Source organism: Camelus bactrianus, chromosome 8, assembly GCF_048773025.1.
Source record: "Camelus bactrianus isolate YW-2024 breed Bactrian camel chromosome 8, ASM4877302v1, whole genome shotgun sequence".
NCBI lineage: Eukaryota > Metazoa > Chordata > Mammalia > Artiodactyla > Camelidae > Camelus > Camelus bactrianus.
This window is the reverse complement of record NC_133546.1, coordinates 20,644,021-20,667,972: the sequence shown is the minus strand read 5'-3', so window position 1 is coordinate 20,667,972 and position 23,952 is coordinate 20,644,021. Positions and strand designations below refer to the sequence as shown.

General features: G+C 36.7%; 1 non-coding gene across 1 annotated transcript; it reads right to left on the bottom strand.

Moving 5' to 3' along the window:
- Positions 1 to 9,756: 9,756 nt before the first annotated feature.
- On the bottom strand, positions 9,757 to 9,863 carry LOC123619853 (U6 spliceosomal RNA). The gene has a single exon (XR_006728593.2). It is a non-coding gene; the product is annotated as a U6 spliceosomal RNA (small nuclear RNA).
- Positions 9,864 to 23,952: the final 14,089 nt, after the last annotated feature.

Sequence of the window (23,952 nt, the reverse complement as noted above, 5' to 3'; positions counted from 1 at the left end):
ATTTTTATTCATTTGAAATAACTTCTAATTTCCTGTTTGATTTCCTCTTTCACTCACAGGTTATTTTGAAGTGTATTTTGGGTTTTTGTTTTGTTTTGTTTTTAGTTTGCAAATATTTGAGAGTTTTCAAATGCTGTTTCTTTTCCATTTCTGATTTAATTCTACCATGATCATAGAACATATTTCATAATTGAAAAATTTTTAAACATTAATGAGACTTGTTATATGACCCCCAATATAATCTATTTTGGTAAATATTCTAGGTGCATTTGAGAAGAATGTGTATTTCACTGTTGTTGGATAGTTTTCTGTACATACTGTTTAGGACAAGCTGGTTAGTAATATTTTTCAAGTCTTTTGTTTATTTACTGAGTATTGCTCAGTTAGTTCACTCAGTTATTGAGAAAGAAATATTAAAATCTCCAGCTATAATTCTGGAGTTTTTGTTTTCTTCTGGAAGTTTTATGAGTCCTTCCTTCACATGCTTTGAAACTATTTTAAGTACATACATGTTTAAGACTGTTATATTATAATGAACTGGGCCCTTATAATTATGAAATGTTCTTCTTTATCACTGATCTGTACTCTGTAGCCTACTTTGTCAGAGATTAATTTGGCCATTCCACCTTTCACTAGATTAATTTGGGAATGATATTCCTCCAGAACTGAGGTATAGGATAACCAAAACACCTTTGTGTCTACAAAGGTAACCTAAAAGCGTATGAACATTATTGGCAATGCCATCACGCTGTTAACACAAATGGAGCATACAATAAATCGTAGGTTCCTAAATATTTTTCTTTCCCATATGCCATTAAATTATATTTTTCCAAAATTTGTATTTTTTAAGCTCTCAACACAGGATTTCCATTTGCCTCCCTTTTACACTTCATTTTATTAGATCTCAGACATCATTCCAGACCATCCTAAAAATTACTCTGTGAGCAAACACATTGATCTCTTTCCTGGCAAATTTTAAAACAAAATGTAACTAAACTTAGCAGAATGTGAGACACAGATTATAAGAAGTTAAGACCGTAACATCATTTAAAGAGGTATTACAAAAGACAATCACATCATAACTAGTGATATCAAAAGGAAAGAATTATTAATTCAGTGAGGATCTTTCCTAATTAATTGAACAGTTACACATGTATCTACTGGGTCATATATCGAGTGGAGATGGGAAGACCCCACTCTAGAGGATAAATGCACAAGAAAAGGGCCACAAATTTTAGGTAGGTTTGTATCTGTGGATTATAAATGGGAAATAAGTAATGACAGGGAAATGGTTATTTCTTTAAAACCAAATACAGCAAAAGATTTTTCTATGTCAATTGTTCATGGTAATATTAAAATAAAGGAGGAGGTATATGTGTTATGTAAATGTAAAACTGTAGTATTACATGGAGGAATGCCTGCTCTAGTGGTTAAAAATATTAAACTGAACATGAAGTGAAGGAGCTTTCATATGAGTTTTGTTATTAGAATGAGTTGTTAAACTATATAGTTTTCATGAACAGCGGTAAATTAAACAGGATTCTATTTTCATATTATAAAATTTACTTGAATCTTCATGCCCTGACTGATCCACCTGTGACTTTCTGGCCCTTTTGACATCATCAAATAAATAAATGAATAAATGTAGATAAATAAATAAACCAAGGGGAGGGTATAGCTCAAATGGTAAAGCATAGGATTAGCATGCATGAGATCCTGGGTTCAATTCCCAGTACCTCCTCCAAAAATAAACAAACAAACAAACAAACCAAATTACCTCTGCCACAACTAAAAAATAAATAACAATAATTTTATGTATAGTTTTAATTCTTTTGACAAATATTTATTCTTCAATATCTTCTGTTAGCTCACTCATCCATGAGTAGGGTACTTGTGTAACTTAAAAAATAATTGGATGCTTCATGATGGATTATTTGCAACTGTCCACAAGTCAGTTACTGAATATATTTCTGAAACCTCTCTAACCAATTAACCATTTCATTGCATCCTAAAGGGCACTACACCCGCTATTCAAAATGGAATTAAGGTATGCACTGTTGCTACTGCTGCTATATAATTCAAGCAAAAAGTCTTGAAATATATTTGCCCAACCAGAAAACATGTGAAAATTATTTTGACTCTCTTCCCCCAGCAATATGCAAATTTGAAAGGGAAATGTAGTTATCTTTTATGTCATACTGATTGTTTTTGGCTTTCACTGACTCAAACAGGGTAAATCAACATGGGATTTTATACTTTGCTAGAAGCAGCTTGAGCAAAACAAGTTATTATTAGCTTCATTTGAAATTATAATTTCAAAGCCACACTCTGCTGGAGCAGGAAGAGAGCCCAAGGAAAATAAAACCATAAATGAGAGCAAGCCTGGCATGGATTCAAGCGCCAGGAGTTTATTCAGTTCATTGGACTCAGGTTGTCTCTTCCTGTTTTTGTGAATAATTTCATTTCCCTTGCGCACCCGTCATGAATGAACTAAGTGATTGTTTTAAAGGAATTTTAAATTTGGGAAATTCCTTTTTAACAGCTAATATATGAGCTGCCAAATAAAAATTTAGAATTTTCTCACTTGTCTTCTAAGCCAAGCCCTCTATAAATATCTAATCACTGTTATTATTCCTCATTATCATACTGAGTCCACTAAATTTTTTGTGCGTAGTGATCCTTGGTCAGTTGATAATGAATGAATTTAGTCAACCTATGTGACATCTTTATCAAAAATTTTGGACTCAAGGACATAAGGCCTGGGGGACAGTATAGCTCAGTGGTAGAGTGCATGCCTAGCATGCATGAGGTCCTAGATTCAATCCCCAGTACCTCCAATAAATAAATAAATAAGCCTAATTACCCCCCCCCCCCAAAAAAAAGGACATAAGGCCTTTAGTCTATACCAGTGTTCTTTCTCTGGGTTAATTCAGGATTTAGGGCTTTGAGGACATCTTCTAGAAGTTATTATTTATGAAACACAGAGGTACAGGTAAATTCTCAAAATTTTGATTCTGATTTTATTTTGGCCTGGAAGTATAAAATATACATATAACATAGTTAAACTATGTGGATTTTGTCTCAGTAAGGTAATAAGGGACATTCCTCAGATAATAATTTACCTTGAATTTTTTTTCCTCTCAGTGAATATTGGATAGGTAAGCACTCATCACCACATATATCTGTTATGAGAGAGAGAATGTTTGCAAAGTGCTTAGTATGAAAAATGGGAATGTTAACAGTTTTCGTTACATTAATGGTGATGGTAACAGCTTTTTTGTTGCTGTACTTGTATTGTGATTGCTACATTTTTGAACATGTCTCAGAGATTTTATTGAACTTATTGATTAATGAAGAAACCAGTAAGAAATTACAACTTGTTCCTGTTCCTATTATTTTTAACGGTTATATGTGTTGGTTTCTCACTACCTTTCTATTTTCCCACTGGATCTGGAGCTTTGACTGATTCTCAACCTATTTGTCAATCGCTCTAAACTTTGACATCATCTTCTCTTTGGGAGGAAACTCTATTCCCCATGATCTGTGTTTTCCCTAAATCATAAAATTCTTGTCTACTTAATTTTGTGTTGCCACCCTGAGAAATCTGGCTACTGTATCTCACCCATCAAATACAGACTTTCTTCAATTCATCTACTGTTAATAGACTAAAGTGCTCTTAATTTCAGCTGCTATGAATAGACCAGTGTCTGTTCTTCAATGCCCCTTGATTTAGACTCCTTCTAGTCACCTACTCAGGGAAGAGCCGTTCACCTATGTAAATCCTTCTAGGTCCAATCTCATTAGTTTTATTTCCCTCTGCTTTCCCATCAGTATTTTGTGGGGATTCTGGTGTACTCATGGTAGGTGAAACACGAAGCTAACAAAAGCACAATGATCAAGAAAGATTAGTAGGAAGGCTCACTGTTCTGAGTTACATGTTCTTTGGGAGTTCTCAATAGTTATATACTTCTAGTATGTTGCTAATAAAAAGATACAGCCAAGCTTATCACTAAGCATAGATAACAAAAATCTTTGTCTTATTTACCCAAACAACCCACAGGAATTAAATGCAACCTTTGATTTAGGTTAACTAAAAATTGGGCAGGCAAAATTGGTTCTCATATTTAAAAATTGAACTAATTAAGTTGGCCGCATAAGAAAGAAAATGTGACATATGGCCATTCTGTTTCCACCAATAGAAAAGGACGAAAGTGGGAACCTGGGTGCGGACACATTCCCCCTCTCTGCTCAGGGTCATGCCTGCTAAGGCGCTCACTCCCCCTGTTATGGTTATTAATGTGGGCGGGGACAATGTGAAAAAGAAAAGAACCATTACACTTACAAAACCTTACATATTTTTTCTTGAAGTATAGTTGACTTACAATGCTGTATTCATTTCTGGCGTACAGCACAGCAATTCAGTTATACATAGACATGTGTGTATTATTTTCATAATGAAATATTATTATGATATTTCACTGAATTCATGATGCCTTCTATCCACTGAAATAAATGCACAGCCTAGAAGCTGAGAGTTATGTTTTATTTGGCGGGAGGACTTGAGCCAGGATGACAGCCTCTCACATCGCTCTGGGGGACTGCTCCGAAGAGGTAGGGGAGGAGCTAGGATATATGGGAGCTTTACAACAAAGACCAGGTAGTTGGAACAATGAAAGATTACTTGTTATCTAAAGACAACCTGGTATCTCAAGTTAAAGAATTTAGTGCTTTTCTATGTATGGGAGGAAGCAAACATTTGGGCTCATTGAATTCATTCCTTTGACAAGCACCTGGCTACCTAGGGCCAGTGTCCTGTCCTTTCTTATTCTGAGTCCCCTCAGGGTGCACTGAGCTGCAGAGGCTGGGCTGCAGGCTTATCTTCACTGGGCGGGGGTGGGGGGAGTGGGAGTGGAGGCAGCCGCTGATGACTTGATGGTTTCAGCGTTCTTTGTTTGCAGTATTTTTTCGTTCACACTCCAATACTTTAAATATCCTGTAGTACCTGGTCATTACTTATATTCCTAGCCTCATTTCGTACCAATTTCCTATTTCCCTGCTTTCTCCTGATACTTGATTGATTGTGTCACAGTAAGTTTCTCTGAGTTCTCAAAAGTGCCAACAAATTTCCTACCTCTGGGCCTTTGCGTGGAATATCCTTTCCCTGATTCTTCACTTGGTAAAATTGTTCTTTGGATCTCAGCTTAAACAGGGTCTCTTCAAAGAGGATTTCTCTTACCCCTAAACTAAATTCCCTATCACACCTAGTTCAGTTTTTTTTCATCCTCTTTATCAGGTTTTTACTATGCATATATTTGTGTGACATTGTGTTTATTGCCATTAGCGTTAGTCCCACTGAACCGGACATACTTAACAGTAAGGAAATGTATTAGCTCATGGGAGACCAAGTCCAGAGGTAGGTCTGAGTTGTCTGACTCATTGAAAAATCAGATTGTAGAATGACTGCCAGCAACTTCATATAGTTGCTCATATTTTTCAGGAGAGAGAGAACTGATTTACAGAGACTTAAGACTAAGGGAAAACTTTCCTAAAAGACCTAATCAGAAAACCTAATCTCATATTTGACTGGACAACATTGGACCGCAAACTTACTCCTGAGCTGATCATTAGCAAGAGAGCTGGGATTTCCTTTAGTCCAATCTGACTCATTCTTGGAATTAATCTTGGGATCAGATTTCCCTGAAGCATGGACAGTGTAGGAGAGAAATGCATACATAAACTAAATTAGCATTCTGTTACGGAAAAGGAAGAAGAAATCAATACCGGATAAATAACTAGCAATATCCACCTCATTACTGTACACACAGAATTTGTTTATCTTGTTTAAACTGTATAATGTTGTCGTCATGTTTGTTTTTAATGTTTTGAAATGCCATGATCCCATTATTTACCGTTCAAGTTCAACAGATATCATTCCCACTACCTTGCGGGATGAGCATTTTAGATGCATTTAGATGCTCTTTTATGTGTAGCCAGGAGCATATTTCCCATCAACTGTTAGACTTATTTCCAAAATCTGTGTCCTGCACATGAAGGTTGAACATAAATAATGTCTGGTGTTATCTATCAGGAAAGCTGGTTCAATTCATCACCTGAAAAATTTCAGTTTACCAAGTAATTAGGAGAACTGGAGATTAATCCAAGAAGAGGGAATTGGAAAATATATGTCAAGGCAGGTAACAGTACAATTAGAACATCATTAATTCTGCAGAGGATTGATGTAGCCACAGTATAGCTAAGATAGTCAACTATTAAGCAGTAAGGACACAAGAATTTAGGGTAGAGAAGCTCAATATTTTAGAAAAGATGTGTGTAACTGTCGTTTTATCCCAAGGTCAGAAAAGCATGAGTCACAACTCCACCTGAAGACCCATTCATTAGAATCAGCGGGGGAGCCTGTGGAGAGCTGCAGGAGGCTGGAACACAATGAAACGTTAGAGGCTCACATTCTGCCCTCAGGGCAGCCTGGCTCTGGGAGCCTGAGCTATCTGTGCAGCTGAGACTGTAGTGAGAGAGAAGCCATCCCAGGATGTTCATTTAAACTAAAACAAGATACCTTGTGAGATCCTCTTTAAAACAAAGTCTGTAGAATGTATTTGTATTTGAAAGAGTTAGTAGAGATAAATCAAATTTCCTATGATACATACATTTGACATCAGCAACTTCAAAGAAACAACAAAAACCAACTTTGTAAGCAGAGACCTGTACATTTGTGCATGCATGGATACACACGCATATACAAACACATGCACATACTTGAATTTAGATCCATTGGACCATTGGAGGGAAAACCGAAAATCCTTTATCTTCAGCATATCTACTCTAATTTCCAGAAACGAGCAGTATTGTGGTCTAATGTAATCCAGGATGCATCACTACCACTTTGTTGCATGCCTAATGTATACAGGGCACTTATATTATCCAAGGGCTGCTATATAAAATTGGTGCAGTCTGCACCACACAGAGGTTCCTGGCCACAGAGAAAGGAAATCTGCACACCCTGGCAGGGACTGTACCTTTAAAGCAGGATGCATCCATCCAAAATTGGCACCTTTTCCTAATTCATCCACCAAAGAGTTTGCTTTTTATTCTAATTTGCACAAAGGTGCTGCATGTGCTAACAGCTGCGCTGACATTATCTTATTTGTTCCCGGCCACAAATTCTGCCATGGTAGATGGTTATGAACTTCTTGTAATCTAAAGTACTCTGAGGTAAATCGTTCTTTAAATCGTCAAATGAAATAATACGAGCCTATGTTATCCCTCCTAACGGTGAGATCTCAAGTGGCCTCCCCAATATGTGTTTGGTTTCTAAGGTTTGTTTGGTGTGATAAATCTCTTGATTAGAATTTCGTGCAGTACTTCTGGCTGTTTCTCCACCAATCCTGTGACTATCATCTTCTCATGACATCTCTTTACTCCATAGAAAATCCTGGCTTTTTTCACCTGAATTCCCTAGGGGGGCAAAACACACACAGTATCTAGGTTCTCTGGATATGAAAGAGCAATTACAAAACACAAAAGCAATCATTCAAAATTGACTATTGTACTATTACTACTCCTCTCCCGTAAGTTGCTGCTCCTCACTGCCATAGACAATCCAGGGCGGGCTCGGGGCTCCATAGCCCTCCCCTAATGCTGTCATTTCAGGGCTGCACATCTTCAACCTAAAGCCTTTTATCGTATTTCCTGTCTGATCCTCCCCCGAAACAACTCTATTGGGGACTATTAGATTGCTCACCATTTCTTAATTCTTTATTATGCAGAATAATTAAATTCTTGCTTTTCTCAATTTATTTCACTAAAACTAAATAGGGCCTACTCTTTCATAATCACTTTCCCCTGGGTTAGATTCCCCTGCTTTCCTGAAGTGTAGAAGTAGCTTCAATTTGTAGTATTTTAGATAACAAGCTTTTCTTCTCTGATGTGTGTTTTCTACAGATGAGACTACTGAGACTCTGAGAGCTTATGTAATTTATCTGGCATCACTTAGATTCCAGAACCTACTGTCTTTTCATTAATCACTAATCTGAAATCAGCTTAGCAAACAAGAAGTGACCCCTGTACATGAACAGAACCTTATGCTAGTATTTAAAGGAAAATTATTACATGAACTCTATACATTCAACACAATAAATACTATTAAGCACCAGCAGTGTTCAACTAAATAGAGAGGCAAATAGCTACAGTTACAAGTTTATGATACTAGAAGTTACAGACATTGAACAAATAAACACACAAATAAATATACGTTATAATTAATGCTAAGTGCTATGAAGCCAAAGACCGAAATATTGTAAGCCAATAATAGAGAAGATCTATTTTAGGGTACAATCAACTATTCTTTTCTATGTTCTTTGAAATGCAATCTAACATTCTTTCCTAGATATTTGTAATGCTCTAGATATTTTAAAGAAAATCTCAGGAACCACATGAGTCCAATAGACCTATTCACCCACTACTCTGGTCTCCTAATTTTCTTTCTTTCATTCTGAACCTGTCTCAAACGAAAATATAGGAATATGAAAACAAGCAAGCAAAAACAACAAACAACCATTCTGAATGAACCATCTATTTCTCTTGTCTCTACTCACCAAGCTGGGTACTACAAGAAGACATCACATCACAAGGCATCACACAGGGACCACCACGCTTAGTGCTCACTCACCACGCACCTGGATGCAGTGTCATAGGACCCGGATGCATTTCCCTGGTTTGTCCCTTCTCTCCCCACTGAACCACTCACCACTTAACACCTGACAGAGGCCCAGACCTTCTCCTTTAAAGAGAAAATTGGAACCAGCCAATGGAAATTCTTTGTCTTTCTACCCCTAAACCTCATTGCATCTGCTTCCAATTGCTTCTGCCTTTTAACTGTTACAAAACACACATCTTCCCATCTAAAGTCAAGCACTCATCTGTGCTTTGGATCTTGCCCCTTTCAGCCTTTTCAGAAAACACCTGCTACTGATTGTCCCTGTTCTCACCTCCTACCTTCACCTCTTCATCTCCTCTCTCTTCCTACCTCATCTTTCCTTTTGTCTTTTTCATATAAAATAAATAAGCAAACACAGAAAATATCTCACATGAAATAAATTTTAAAAACACCTTCAATGTACAACTCCTAACGTTTGCTTTATCTCACCCTGCAACTTCTCAGCCAAACTTCTCATATGGAAAGTTGTTAATTCCATTTTCCTTTTTGTATTTGATAAATCTGACATGTTGTATTTTGTAAATGATGTACAGCATGTCACTTTGGTATGTTTATATGTTGTAATATGATTGCCATTGAAACTATATTTATCACATTACGTCACTAGAGTACATTATTGTCTGCATTCACTATACTTTGCTGTACATTGACTCTGTATGGCTTATTTATTATTCATTGCTAAGTTTGTACCCTTAAACACCACTAATCTTAACCCCATACCTTGCATCCTGTGGTAACTACCATTTTACTCTGTTTTTTCACAGGTTTGACTTTTTTAGATTCCACACATAGATGATAACGTACAGTTCTTGTCTTTATCTTTCTGACACATCTTGCTCAGCATAATGTACTCAGGGCCATCTGTGTTGTCACAAATGGCGGGATATTCTCCTTTCTGCATCTATTAAGATAATCATGTGATTTTTACCTTTCATTTGATTGATGTAATGAACATTTATTGATTTGCATATGTTGAACCATTCTTTTTTATTGGAGTATAGTCAGTTTATAATGTTGTGTCAAAAAATACGGAATGCTTCACGAATTTGTGTGTCATCCTGGTGCAGGGGCCATGCTAATCTTCTCTGTATTGGTCCAATTTTAATATATGTGCTGCTGAAGCGAGCCCTGTGGAAATATTCTTGCATCCCAGGGATAAATCCCACTTGACCATGGTGTATAATCTTTTTAATGTGTTCTTGAATTTGGTTTGCTAATATTTTGCTGAGATTAATTACATTCTCTGACACACAATTCACTCCAACCTCACTTAAGTTTCTACTACTGTATTTTACAGCTTGTCATGGACTTAATGTGTGTGCTCCCCCCAAATTAGTATGTGGGGTCCCTCATTCCCAGTGTGGCTGTATTTGGAGATGAGTCTCTAAGGAAGTAATTAAAGGTAAATAAGTTCATAAGCATGGGACCTGATCCAACTAAATCAGGGTTCCCAGAATAAGAGACATTAGAAGGACTTCCTCTCCCTCTCACCACGCACACACAACAAGAGCCATGTGAAGACACAGTGAGGTGACTGCCTACCAGCCAGTAAGAGAGAGATCTCATCAGAAACTGGATCTACTGGTACCTGGGTCTAGGACTTCTTGCTTCCAAAACTATAAGAGATATATTCTGTTGTCTAAGTCTTCCAGTCTAAAGTGTTTTGTTTTGGCAGCCCAAGCAGACTAGTACATAGCTCTTGAAGAAGTCACTAAAACCGCTATATAGTAAATCCAACGGACATGTTTCAGTTCTCATTGTAAATGACTTTCTTTTATATTGATTGAATACTTTTGAATACCTGCCTCTGTACTAGACACAAAGAATACATAAGTGGACAGAAGTGATGGGTCCCTATATTCATGAAGCTTATATTCTAGTAAGTGGGAGAATGACAAAAAAAAATCAAATAAATGAATAAAATGTCATAGATAGTGATCAGTAATGTGATGACAATAATTGTGTTAGTTGAAGACTCTCTTCCCTTGAAATGCTCTCTTTCTTTATTCACCTGGCTTTTTCCCTGCATCTTTGGCCGTTTTTTCTTGGGCTCACATGCTAGCTTGTGCTCTCTTAACCATAATTTAGATACTGACAATCCTCTAGTCTTAATTTGGCATTATTTATCTTCAAATACGACATCATATTTGTTTACCATATTACAGATAACTCCAAATTTTCTAACTTCAGCTGAGTCCTTTCCTTGGGGATATACCTGTCCATATTTTTCCTTAGATGCCCTAAATATATCTCAACCTGTTTTTTTCACAAAAAAAAGCTAGAAAAATGTCTCAGCCACCATAATCAATTAATAATTTATTTGAAGCCTAAATATGTTTCAAAAAGACCTCTTCTCAAGGTGTGGAAGAAAGGGAACCCTCCTACACTGCTGGTGGGAATGTAGCTTGGTGCAGCCATTATGGAAAACAGTATGAAAATTCTTCAAAAAACTTAAAATAGACTTACCACATGATACAGCAATCCCACTACTGGGCATATATCTGGAGGAATCTCTAACTCGAAAAGGCACATGCACCCCAATGTTCATAGCAGCAGTATATACAATAGCCAAGAAATGGAAACAACCTAAATGTCCATTGCAGATGACTGGATAAAGAAATTTTAGTATATATACACAATGGAATACTACTCAGCCATAAGAAAGAATAAAATAATGCCATTTGCAACAACATGGATGGACTTAGAGATCATCATTCTAAGTGAAGTAAGCCAAAAAGAGAAAGAAAAATACCACATGCTATCACACATATGTGGAATCTAAAGGAAAAAGGACATTATGAACTCATCTACAAAACAGAAACAGACTTGTAGACGTAGTAAGCAATATTATGGCTACCAGGGAAAGAGGGTGGGAAGGGATAAACTGGGAGTTTGAGATTTACAGATGTCAGCCACTGTTTGTAAAAATAGATTTAAAAAATTTCTTCTGTGTAGCACAGGGAATTATGTTAAATATCTTCTAATAACCTTTAATGAAAAAGAATATGAAAATGAACATATGTATGTACACGCAAAAAAAAAAAAATCTCATTTCTTCAAACCTCAATAGTTTCTTAATTACACTGCTGAAAATTCTCCCAGATAATCTCTCCCCTCTCTCATTACTCCCTCCAATTGTGTGCCCAGGGTTTGTTTTTTTAAATGAAAGTATGATTATAGTGTTACCCTATGAAAGACACACCCCCACTGGCTTTAAAATAATGAGTAAGTCCTTTAGAGTAAAGATGCAAAGAGTCTCTAGAATCTTCTAAACTGTTCTTATTTTCTAATATCCTTACTCTCTGAACTCCCTACAGGTCTTTCCCTTTCTCAGACGCACCATTCTCTAACGTCTCCGAGTTTCTGACTAGGCTTTTCCTTCTGCCTGAGAAGGGATTTTTCTGACTGTCTTATATAGTAAGAGATATACTCCCCCTTAACATTTCAACTCACTTTTACTTCTTCAAGAAAGCATTTTCTGCTTCACCTTCTGACATTATAGATAAAACCCTCTGTGCTCATTAAACTTACATCTTAAAGAAGAAACAGGAAGGTATGTGTCTTTTGGAATGCTCACTCTTAGGAAAGCTAACCACCATAAGAAGTCTGCCTTGAGTCTTCCATATTCTAAGGAGGCTGAAGCTAACCAGTGGGGAAGCTGCACAGTTGAGAGAGATCCTGGCCAGCCCACAGCTGCTCCGGCCATTTATAGTTAATGCACGTGAGGGAGGAAGTTACCTTGGGTGTCCAGTTCCATCAAGCCTCATAGGAATCCAGCCTTGCTGCATTTGACTGTAACCACATGAAAGACCTTGAGAACCACCCATCTGAACCCAGTTAATCCCAAACCTAAGCAATAATCAACTGTTAATTTAAGCCATTAAGTTTTGCGGTGGTTTGTTACTCTGCAACAAGTAACCAAAAAAAGATTCTTCTGTAGAATCTTTTCTACAGAAGGATCTTTTCTTCAAAAGATCACTTACATATGCTTTGTTGTGAAAAGACTACAGGAGCTTTTGGAGGCAACAGCAGAAGTAGGAAGTCTGTTTAGGAGCCTCTTTCTCTCTTTGCACTTCTTATAATATTAACCACAGCTTTAATTAAATAATTTATTTGTTAAGCCTTTAATATATTTCTTTTATATATTTTTTATTGAAGTGTAGTCAGTTTACAATGTTGTGTCAGTTTCTTGGTGTATAGCATAAAGCTTCAGTCATACATGAACATACATGTATTTGTTTTCATATACTTTTTCACCACAAGTTATTACAAGATATTGAATATAGTTCCCTGTGCTATACAGTATGAACTTGTTTATCTATTTTATATATATTAGTTAGTATCTGCAAATCTCAAACTCCCAATTTATCCCTTCCCACCCCCTACCCCACCTGATTTTTTTTCTATGTCTGTGAGTCTGTTTGTTTTGTAAGTAAGTTCGTTCATCTTCTTGTTAGATTCCACATATAAATGATATCATATGGTGTTTTTTTGTCTCTTACTTCACTTAGAATCACAATCTCCAGGTCTATCTATGTTGCTGCAAATGGCAGCATTTTATTCTTTCTTATGGCAGAGTAGTATTCCATTGTATAAATATACCACAACTTCCTTATCCAGTCATCTGTTGACGGACATTTAGGTTGTTTCAGATTATAGCTTTATGAAAGCCGGGAAAATTTAAACCTTGTTCACTTATGAATCCTCAGTGCCTAGTAGATACCTAATAAGACTTTATTGAAGGAAAGTAGAATTGTATGAATGAATGAATGCCTTTGATGCTTAACTAAATAAAGACTTTATTTCTGGATGTTGTCTATATTTTTCGTTCCTCCTTTCTTTTCCCTCTTCTAATTTCCATTTCTGTTTCTTTCAACTTAATGTATATTTTCAATATGCAGAAATAATGCATGAAAATGAGAATCCAGGCATCATGAACTGAAGAATCTGAATATAGAAAAATTTTAGTGCTTTTAAGTCCAAATGCAGATATAATGGGAAACGTGACAAAACTATGACTGCACTGAAATACCTATTGCTTTCTCATGAACAAATTTAAAGCCTCCAGAATATTAACACATTTTCTTCACTGCTTTATAGAGTGAAACTGATCATGAGTGAAATATTCTGCAAATCAAAGGGATCATCTCTTTGGAAAATTGCAGCGGAATAAAAGTAAGTTTAGGTTCATATCACAGATAAAAAGATCACTACTAAAAGGACACTGAAAATAATACTCAAAAAAAGAAGGAAATTAAACGTCCATACATCCATCTCCATCAGTGTCAAGAATTATCCACTTAATGATGATTTATTTTAAGTTATTTGTAAATAATTTAATTTATTATATATGATTTTATATTTTAGCGGCTCCAAATCATTGTTACAGACCATTGTTTTCCCCAAACTTCAAGAAATGATCCCAGCGTTTTATTAGGACCAAGTCTAGGTATCAATGACAGGATAAGACTACAGAAGCTTTTGGAGGCAACAGCAGAAGTAGGAAGTCTGTTTAGGAGCCTACTAAATCACAAGGTGTGGAAAAGTAGCTTTATGGTGCAAAACTTTCTTATATCCACTTTTATATTCTGTACTCCATATTCCCTAAATCTGTCCCAAGGCATGTTCTCCTGTTATCTGCCAGAAAATATTCGCATGGTCCTACACGTTTTTAGTTAACAATCTCTCCTCTCACAGTGGGTGCTTTACTTTCCTACTTGGGCCACATGAGAGTCTTTACAATATCACAGCGGTCCATTATACTGATGACATCAAGTTATTTAAAAATGTAAGTAGAAACTGTCAGGTATTCTGTATGTGATGGATGTCACATGTAAACAAGAGAGTAGGAAATAAACCCTAAAAACATTCAGGCACCTGCCTTATTGATGAAGTATTTAGCAGCTCTGTGCTATGGGGCGAAACAGGACACTCTGTTCCAGTTACCCGCTGCTGCATAATAAACCAATTCAATACTTTGTGACTTGGAGAAACAGCAATCATTTATTTTGTTCATGTAGATGCAATTCAAGCAGAAAATGCCAGGCACAATCACCTCTCCACGCAGCGTCAGCTGGGGCTGCAGGCTCACTTACTCATCTAGCAAGTTGAAGCTGACTGTTGACTATGAACTCGGCTGAAATTGTCGGCTGGAGACCTTGGTTCCACTTCACATGGACCTCTCCTCAGGACTTCTCGGAGTTTCTTACAACATGGTAATTAGATTCCAAGAGTGAGGGCCTCAAGGTGCCTGGGCAGAAGCTGCAAGTCTGCTTATCGCTGGGCTTCAAAAGCTTCAGGGGGCTAGTTTTGCTGCATTATATCAATAAAGTACGGAGACCAGCTCAAATTCAGGGGAAAGGAAGTTGGATTCAATCCCTCAATGAAAGGAGTGGCAGAACATTTGCAGCTATTTTCCAGCTACCCTGTCATCCACAGAAAACGAGAAATTGTGGCACTTTGAAAATCCTGCAACTAAAAAGCAGTAGAGCATTTAGTAGACCTCTCCAGACTTTGGAAACAGCACATTCTACGCTTTGAAATACTGCTCCATCTTACTTATTGAATGACTCAGAGAGATGTAAGTGGAGGGTGGAGCCCAGGGCAACAAAGTTCTCTCCAAAAGTTCAGAGTACAATGTGAGCATCCCTGTCACTTGGTTCATATGACCCAGCAGATCTCCTGGTTCTAGAGTTGACTATGGTACAAAAGAGCCCATGTGCAGTTTCTTTCAAGCCTGTTAAGAAATTTCTAGCGTAGACCTTCAAAACCCTACAGCAAGGTTGTCTGCCACAAAGATCTAGTCCAATGAGGAAAACAAGTCCTGGCCTGCTGCTCAGCCTTAAGAATGTGTCCTGACCTTGGGACATGAAGTAACCATGCAATTAGCACCAACCTTCACAAGCTATTGTCAGGCCAGCCGAATTATATAATGGAAACGGTATATTCAAAGAGAAGCATTCGCAGTTTCTAAGGGCACAAGATTCTCTTCTTACCTCTGCTGTAGCCATACCTCTCCCTGAGCTCACACCTATGTCTTAAGTGTGTTCCTCACAATTAGCCAATAGAGATGGGGAAAAACCCAGGCCTGGTTCATCAGTGGATCACAATATTTGTAGTGAGTGAAATATGAACTGTTGTTATACTGCAGTTTCTCACGGGGAGACAATGGTGAGAGGAAATATTCTAGGTTGGCAGGCCTTTTAACAGGACACCTGGATAGTTGCTAAGGCACCAGCTTGGGGATGACACTTTTGGCCTTGGGACAGCGTCCTTCAAGGTAAAGTATATTATGTGAAGCAAGGCTCTTACATAGGACCATGTTCTTAACAGCTAGGAAGCATGAGTCCAGGACCAAAGTGCTGGAATTAGGATCAATCCTTCTCATCATCATTCCTGGCTGTCTATACAGGGAATCAGTGATTTCCAATCCTGCAAATTCAGGCTCTTTTACACCGAAGTTCTTGATTCCTGGAGTGGGGAGAGTGGGGAGAGAGATATTCTCCTAATAGAATCTTTAATAACAGTTCTCATTCTTAAGACTAGGCACTTAATAAATATTTCCAGGTTGAGAAAAAAATGTGTGTTTGTGTGTGTGTGTGTGTGAGAGAGAGAGAGAGAGAGAGAGAGAGGATTGGAGAGTGAGAGGTTTTGTCGGTGCTTTGCCTAAGTATTCCATCCCTACTATTTTTTTCACCAAGTCTCTTAAGTCTAACCTCCTTGGCTCTCTGAATCTACAGGCTAGAAAGAGCATAGAGTGGGAGGTCTTTTGGAATTCATTTCATTTTCTCTTTGTAGATAAGTTGAAGAATGTGGTATTCTCTTTCAGTAATGGTGAAGTTGTGGGCTATACGTAGTTTTTTTTGCTCTCTTTGCTGATTTTATGTTTGGTTATTGCTTTGTATTGTTTATTCCAGGGATGATGATGGAGTATTGGAATGAGTACACCACATTATTTTCGAGATCTAAATGTTCTCTTCAAGCATAAATTTATAAATGTCTTTAAACTAACTGCATGGAATACATTATACGAGAGGGAAAAGCAATTTTACTATTATGCTATTCTTTTGTCCAAAATATTAAAGAATGTACATTGCTTTTCCAACTGTAATTCAAATAAATATTTTACAAATATTTAACAATAACAATGTAATTTAAATATGTTTTTGTTTCTCAACTCTAAAACCAATACAAGAGGTATAACAAAGGAGTAGATAATTAATTGTTGAGTCATTTTTAATAGCATAATACATGCTACATAGAATGTAACTTTTAAGCATTTCTTCCCAGAGCACCAAATCTTGAAGAACCAAATGGTATACCACAAAAAAATATGCTTTTATTTTTAGTTGATTTATGTAATAATTTTCTAGGACTTCCATAACAAGTACCTTGGGAGATTAAACAATAGAAATTTATTTTCTCACAGTTCTTGAGGCTAGAAGTCCAAAATCAAGGTGTCAGCAGGGTTGGTTTCTTCTGAGGGCTGTGAGGGAAGGATTTGTTCCAGATCTGTCTTCTTGACTGGCAGGTGGCTGTCTTTTCTCTGTGTCTTTACGTCATCTTCCCTCTGTACATGTCTGTGTCCAAATTTCCTCTTCATATAAGGATAACAGTCACATCAAATTAGAACCACCCAATGACCTGAATCAACTCTATAAAGACCCCCATCTCCAAATCCAATCACATTGGTACTTGTGGTTAAGCCATCAACAATATTTTTTTTTCTCGGGAACACAATTCAGCTCATAACAACACCTCAGAGGTCCCCAGAAATCCTTTTCTAACCTTATTGGTCAACTCCTCCCATTCCTATAACACAATTCCAACCATACTCAATCTCCAAAAACAGAGAATTACACTATCAGAAGTTAACTTGCTCAATATCCCTACGTGTAAATTTATCTAAACCTCTCTCCCTTATTTCTCCTGCTCTCAAAAGTACTGCCTCCTCCTCCAGAGCTCATTATCTGGTCTTTCTCCTTCTCATGTGAACATGTGCTCCAACTATAGTTCTTTCCTTTGTTCACAACTTCTTCACTCTCACTGGACCCTCATCTCTTTTTTTTTTTTTATGCATAGCACCCAGACTCCTCCACCACGTGATCCTGTCCTCTGTTCAAAGCAAAGGACCTGAAAAGAAGAGTCCACAATTCTGACTATACAACAGTCTACACATATGACTATTTCCCCTCTTTCCAGCCCACAATCACTTTTCAACGCACTGCAGAATTTCTACCACATTTATCCACAGGCATCTCTTCAGCAAAGTGTACCAAGGACACCTAGTCACCATGCTCATTGAGTTGTTCAATGACCTCATCTTTCTTTATCAACCTTTGACATCTAATAATATTAATAACTCTCTTTTTCTCCACAGTGTCTTGTAGTAACTCCTTTTCTACTTAAAAAATATTTTTTCAGTCTTCATATCCCCAAAGGTTTTGATCTTGGCCCTATTCTTTCCCTATTTTATAAAATACACCTGAAACCATAAAACATTGTTGGAGTGATTTGACTCTCTAATCTATTTATCATTCTGTACATTTTTCCTGGTTTCCAGAATCATATAGCCAACTGCCTGGTTGACTTTGAAAATTATATATTTCATAGATATTCTTTCATATGTAAATCTGCTCATCCTTTAATTTTTATTATGGTAAACCCAACTCAATCCACATAGTTCAACAAGCCAGATAAGAGTTATGCTGACAATTTCCCTATCAAAATGTTAAATCCTACCAACTCATTAACACTCATCATATTTGCCCCATCTTTCCATCCCCACCACCACCACTTTAGGTTAAAACCTCGTTAAACCAAAGTAGGACAATGCAGTCCTAACCTAACTATTGTCCAAGCTTTGGTTTCTTCTCTATCTTCCATGTGATTGATAGCGATGTTTTCTAAATTGAAAACTTGTTCATGTCACACTTTTATTTGAAGTGTTTTATTGGCTCCTAAAGTTTATAGGATGAAGTATAAGATGTAAGTCTGGGAGAAAAGACCTTTGATGATGTTGTTCTTACTTTTTGCTCTTCATGTCCCTGTATTCTCTATGTTTCTATGACCTCTGTGCTCCTATAGGGGATGTTAGTTTCATATTTCTGAACTCCTGTTAATGCCACTCCTTATACCTGGGGTATCTTCTCCAAGTCTCCCACTCTTTTCTTGCATCTTTCAAGATTCCTAAGTGTTGTATCTTTCATGAAGACTTTCTACTACACACACACCTTACCTCCATCCTCGGGAAAGACTACACCCATTCCTCCTCACCATCTTTCATCTTTTCAAAACACAACTTCTAACTGTGGCATCAATGCTGTTGATCTACTAAACTGTACAACCATTGAGGCTAGGGGTCATGCATTACTTATTAATTATGATTTGCTATATGGCACCTGTCACATAATACTCAATGAATATTTGTTGAATGTGTTTAATTAAAAGACATTAGTGGTCATTAATTCTAAACAGCTGTACAATGAAGGAATCTTCTAAATATTACATAAAGATGTTCATTCATCCAATGCTTGAAGACTTACTTATGCTTCTCATTTCTTTCTATTTAATTTCAATAGGTTAGATGACTTCAAAAAACAAAATTTATCAAGGACCAATCTACTGGCATACATTTGGATTATAAGTTGCACAAGCAATCGGCTTATCAATCCCTAATTAAATAGAAACTTCTGTTTAAAAGCATTTTTTTGATATTTTAGTTCAGTATAATTTAACCAATACGGTAATGTGATTGTCAGCAGTATAAAGTGCATTGTGGTTTTAAGTTTAAGAAAATATTACTCCCACTATTTTCTACATAGGAAGTTCACAACTGGAGGATCATAACCAAATCTAAATACCTTGCAAAAGATGAAATAGATTTCCAGGAAGGTTATTAGACTTGAAAGGAAAGTAGAAACCATATATGGTAGATATATAACATATACATACTTAATTTATGTGTTAATTCACCTTCCCCAAAGACATGATTTCACTCATTCATTTAATCCTTGTGAGAAGAAACAAACATCAATGTTTGTTAATAAGCTTAAAGAAACTTTAAATATTGAACATTTAAACATAATGATATAGACCTCACAGGCAATTAGGAACTTAGAATTTTTTCATTCACTCCCCATTCACCACTATGGATTTGTTAGTTATGTATAAGATAAAATGGTTTGATTTCCCAGACAGCTATGTGTAGATTTTGCTTTGTTGTATTTGTCGTAGTTGTCCAATGTGATATTGCATGCACTCACGATGTATTCATGTTATTTGGATGATTTAAAGGATTTCAAATGTAATTTTATTATAACTATGCTCATTTCCACCATTCTTACTAACTTTAGAATCTAAACTACCAGGTAAGATGTAACATGAGAAATTCTTGAGAAGGCTGGAAGAGCTAAAACTGGAATAGAAATTAATTAGAAGGAAAATGATAAATGTATTCCAATTATTTAAGGGACATCAAATCACACTCTGGAGAATTAGGAATAAGAATTTGAACAAATGTGTGAAAGTTGCAAGTAGATATATTTCAGCTTTGCAGGAAGAAGAGTTAACAGGCAAGACTTAAAACTGGTTGATGATGGAACTGAGCTAAGTATATACAGAGTATTACTGATATTATGTGTGTGTATGCGTGTGTGCATGTCCTCTAGATCCATTTCTTACCCTTCTGTATCTTTCTCAATGCCCGTAGAGACTGCTCTGCATAGCCTGCATCACAGGCTTCTTTGTCCACTGGATTCCTGGGTTCTGCCAATTAGGGTCTGATTAGTAGAACAGAAAGCAGAAAGTAAGATGAGAATGAGGTCAGAGCATTCACCCTCTGACTCTCTCCTGCTGGGGATGGGGGAGACCACTGTGGGACAGCATCACCTCTCAACTGAAGATCACAGCAACTGTCAGACAGCCCTCTGTGCACAAGCCTCTGTGCCTCTTCTTCCAATGACTTGCCACTTCGGGCCTTGGGGTTTCCTCTCCTGTGTGGTACAAGCCCAAGGAAGTTGTGTTATTCAGCATGATTTCCTTATAAATAGTCCCCTATTGAAATTTCCTCAAAGTGTCCCAATTTGCGTATGCCATCTGTTTCCTGCTGTGACATTGATTAATATAGGAACCCTTTGAAAATTTTATGAATGCTAAGATCTACACTTCAAAAGTAAAAAAAAAAAAAAATCCACATATAATTACAATTTTCTATTTCTTTATTCATGAACTCAACCAAAGTTATGCATTCATAAATATAAAAAAGACTTAGGTAGCATTTTGCAGCACTAAACAGATGTACACACTGTCTAGTCAATTTCATCAGCCCAGGAAATTAATATCAACTTACAGATAATATCAACTAATCGAATAGCCGTACAAAATACAGCTTCCTTCTGAGTATCTGATGGGTGAATCATTGTTTACATGAAAAGCAAAAGCAAAGATAAAATGTAATTCTCCCAATTTTTTTGACTTTGGCTGATATTTCTGACCTTTCAGCCACTAAATGACTTCTGTTATAATTGGAAAGCTCTTTTTCCATGGCGTTTCAAAGACCATTTACAATCTTTTGACAAATGTAATTTGATTCAATAGATTCTACTATAATAAAATGTCAACCTTACTTCTTTTGCCTACATTTTTGGAATAAATATTCATCACTTGATATTATCTCTTTATATCCATGCAACAGATATAATACTAATACCAGCACAATGTGTGAGCAGAGGCTTCCGATTAACCTGGAGCTAGAAGAATGCGGGAGAACATTTCCAGACAGCATCTGCCTGGAAGGTGTCCTTGCCTTGCCACTCACAGTGATCACTGGAGGAATGTGCTATTGTTAACACAGCTCCCAGGAGAGGAAAAGCAGCCTTAGTGTCATTATAAGATATGGTTTCTTCTCAAGTATTAAGAATAAATGCTAAGAAAAGAAAGCCCACCCTCAAATGAAACACTCACCTTTATCTGGAGCTGTGCTACAAGAAAATCTCTAAGTAAGTGAACTTGCTCTATCACCTCTTGCCATTTCTCCCAGGGAGATCTCAAAGGTTCCTTGTGCATCCTTTTCTCATTCTCCCTTTCAATAAACATTTGGTTTGCTGGTGCTGCACTTTCAAAGCTTATTTCTCTAACATTTAAATGTATCTTTGAGTAACAGCTGGTAAAAGATTGAATATATTTACATTTTGATAAAGATTTTTGAGATAAGCAATGTCCTCCACACACCAACACGCTGAAGCAAAAAAAAAAAAAAATTCTTTATTGATACAATATTATAATTCCAAAGAAATATCAGCCCCTAGAGTATTATCTACTGCAGACTTGTCTTTTTCCACTGCACAGCCATGTGTTTCTTCATGGAGAGCTCCCTCCATCTCTGGCATCCTCTGGTATATGAGGAAGCTGTCCTCCAACCCCAGCCTCACCCCCATTTCTTCACACATCTCAGGGTAACTAATAATGGTCCACAATACATAATTGAAAAGCTATAGGGAAGATTTAAAAGGAAAACTTGACGAACAATATCTAAACTTTAGAAGTAAAAACTACATTTCAGAAAAGCAAGGAAAGCCAGTTGGCAAGCTGCCTCCATCCTGCAGTTAGGCAGCAACACTTGACCGTGGACTCTACCCTGCACTCCTGCAAAATTTATATCGATTGTGCTGGCAAATGTCTGCCTATTCCTCGAGAATCCTAAGAAGGTACGATTCTGAAGGAAGGAATTTTGGAAAAAGTTTTATTAATCATGATTTTGAATAATTTGTTCAATATTCAAATGTTTTTAAGCAGACACTGAAGGAGGTGTTAAAGGAAAAAAAGGACTATCCAGCCTGGAGTAATGAACTCATACCCAGAAAGAGTTTAGAAAGATCTATAAATTACTCGAGAGGAATATAATTTGTTACAAGTATCTCGAGATGCACAAAGTGCTATAAGATTTAAAAGAAAGAAATGCAGGATCATTCAGAGGAAAGAGATCAATACACAACTACACTTTCCTCCTCATAAAAAACCCTCTCATTATATATATTTCAAAACAAGACACATATGCTGTGTTCTAAAAAAATTAGCCATTTTAATTCTTATTGAAGTTTTCATGGGTCTGATTTTTTTTCTCATATTATCACTTAGATTTAACTAGTAAAAATGATTGACTGCTGTCTGCGATGCAGTCACCAGCAAACTCATTTATTTCATGGGATTCATAAGAATCCTAAGATAACAGTGCACTAGTCAGCAAATTGCCAAACACACATGAACTCTGAAATGTTATCAGTCGGATAAATCATGATTTGAAAGATAAAATGAAAATATTATTGTATTCTGGTTTTTTCAGCTTAATATTATCTTATTTCAATCTAGATGAAGTTTCTTTGGCCTTTTCTATGAAGATAAAACATGACTGTGAGAATCATTATAACGAAGTCATGGAGTACTTTGAATATTACTTTTCAAGATGCTTTCACGGGGCTACAAATAGGTTTCCTGGTTAGTTTTAATTCACTTTTTTTGCAGAGTGTGGAGGCCAGTGAGCCTGCTTGCTTCTGCTGTATTTCACAGGAAGAATGAGCAGTTTTTCTGGGGATTTAGTCACGTTCAAAACATCTATCTGTCAAACCTGACAGTGAAAACAGAAGGGCTGATGGGCAGAACAGCAGGAGAGCCAAGTTATTGACTCAGTTCTCCTCCCTATACATGTCTTGCCAGGACCAACGCTTGGCCATCTCTGCATATCTGTTCCAGCGTTTGTATGTAGGAGAGAAAATACCGTCTCTATGTACAGCATTAGCTTGTTTTAAGAATAATGTGATCATAGGAATCTGTTGTATAAATACTGGACATGAGGCATCATCACATATTTTTGTTTCATTTAGAAGTTGAGAAATAGGCAATGTTCAGTATAAATATGAAAAACAAATTTTAAGAAAACATGGCATGACTTGAAATCTGCTTCTACACTGATGCTAGAAAATTAGCTTGGTGATTTCCAGGAAGAATTATAGAAGTTTAAGAATTTTTGTGGCTGTAAGAAAATAAGAGGGACTCCAGAATGGAGCAAATACCCCCAGAAGGCCCTACTTAGGGCAACTGGAGAACAGGCTTCATTTCTAGAGAGATCAATCTTGAGTCCCAAGGTTAGAGTTAGGACTCACTTTCTATATCTGTCCAAGAAAACCCTCAGGAAAAAAGTAAAAGAAAAATGTCTCATTGCC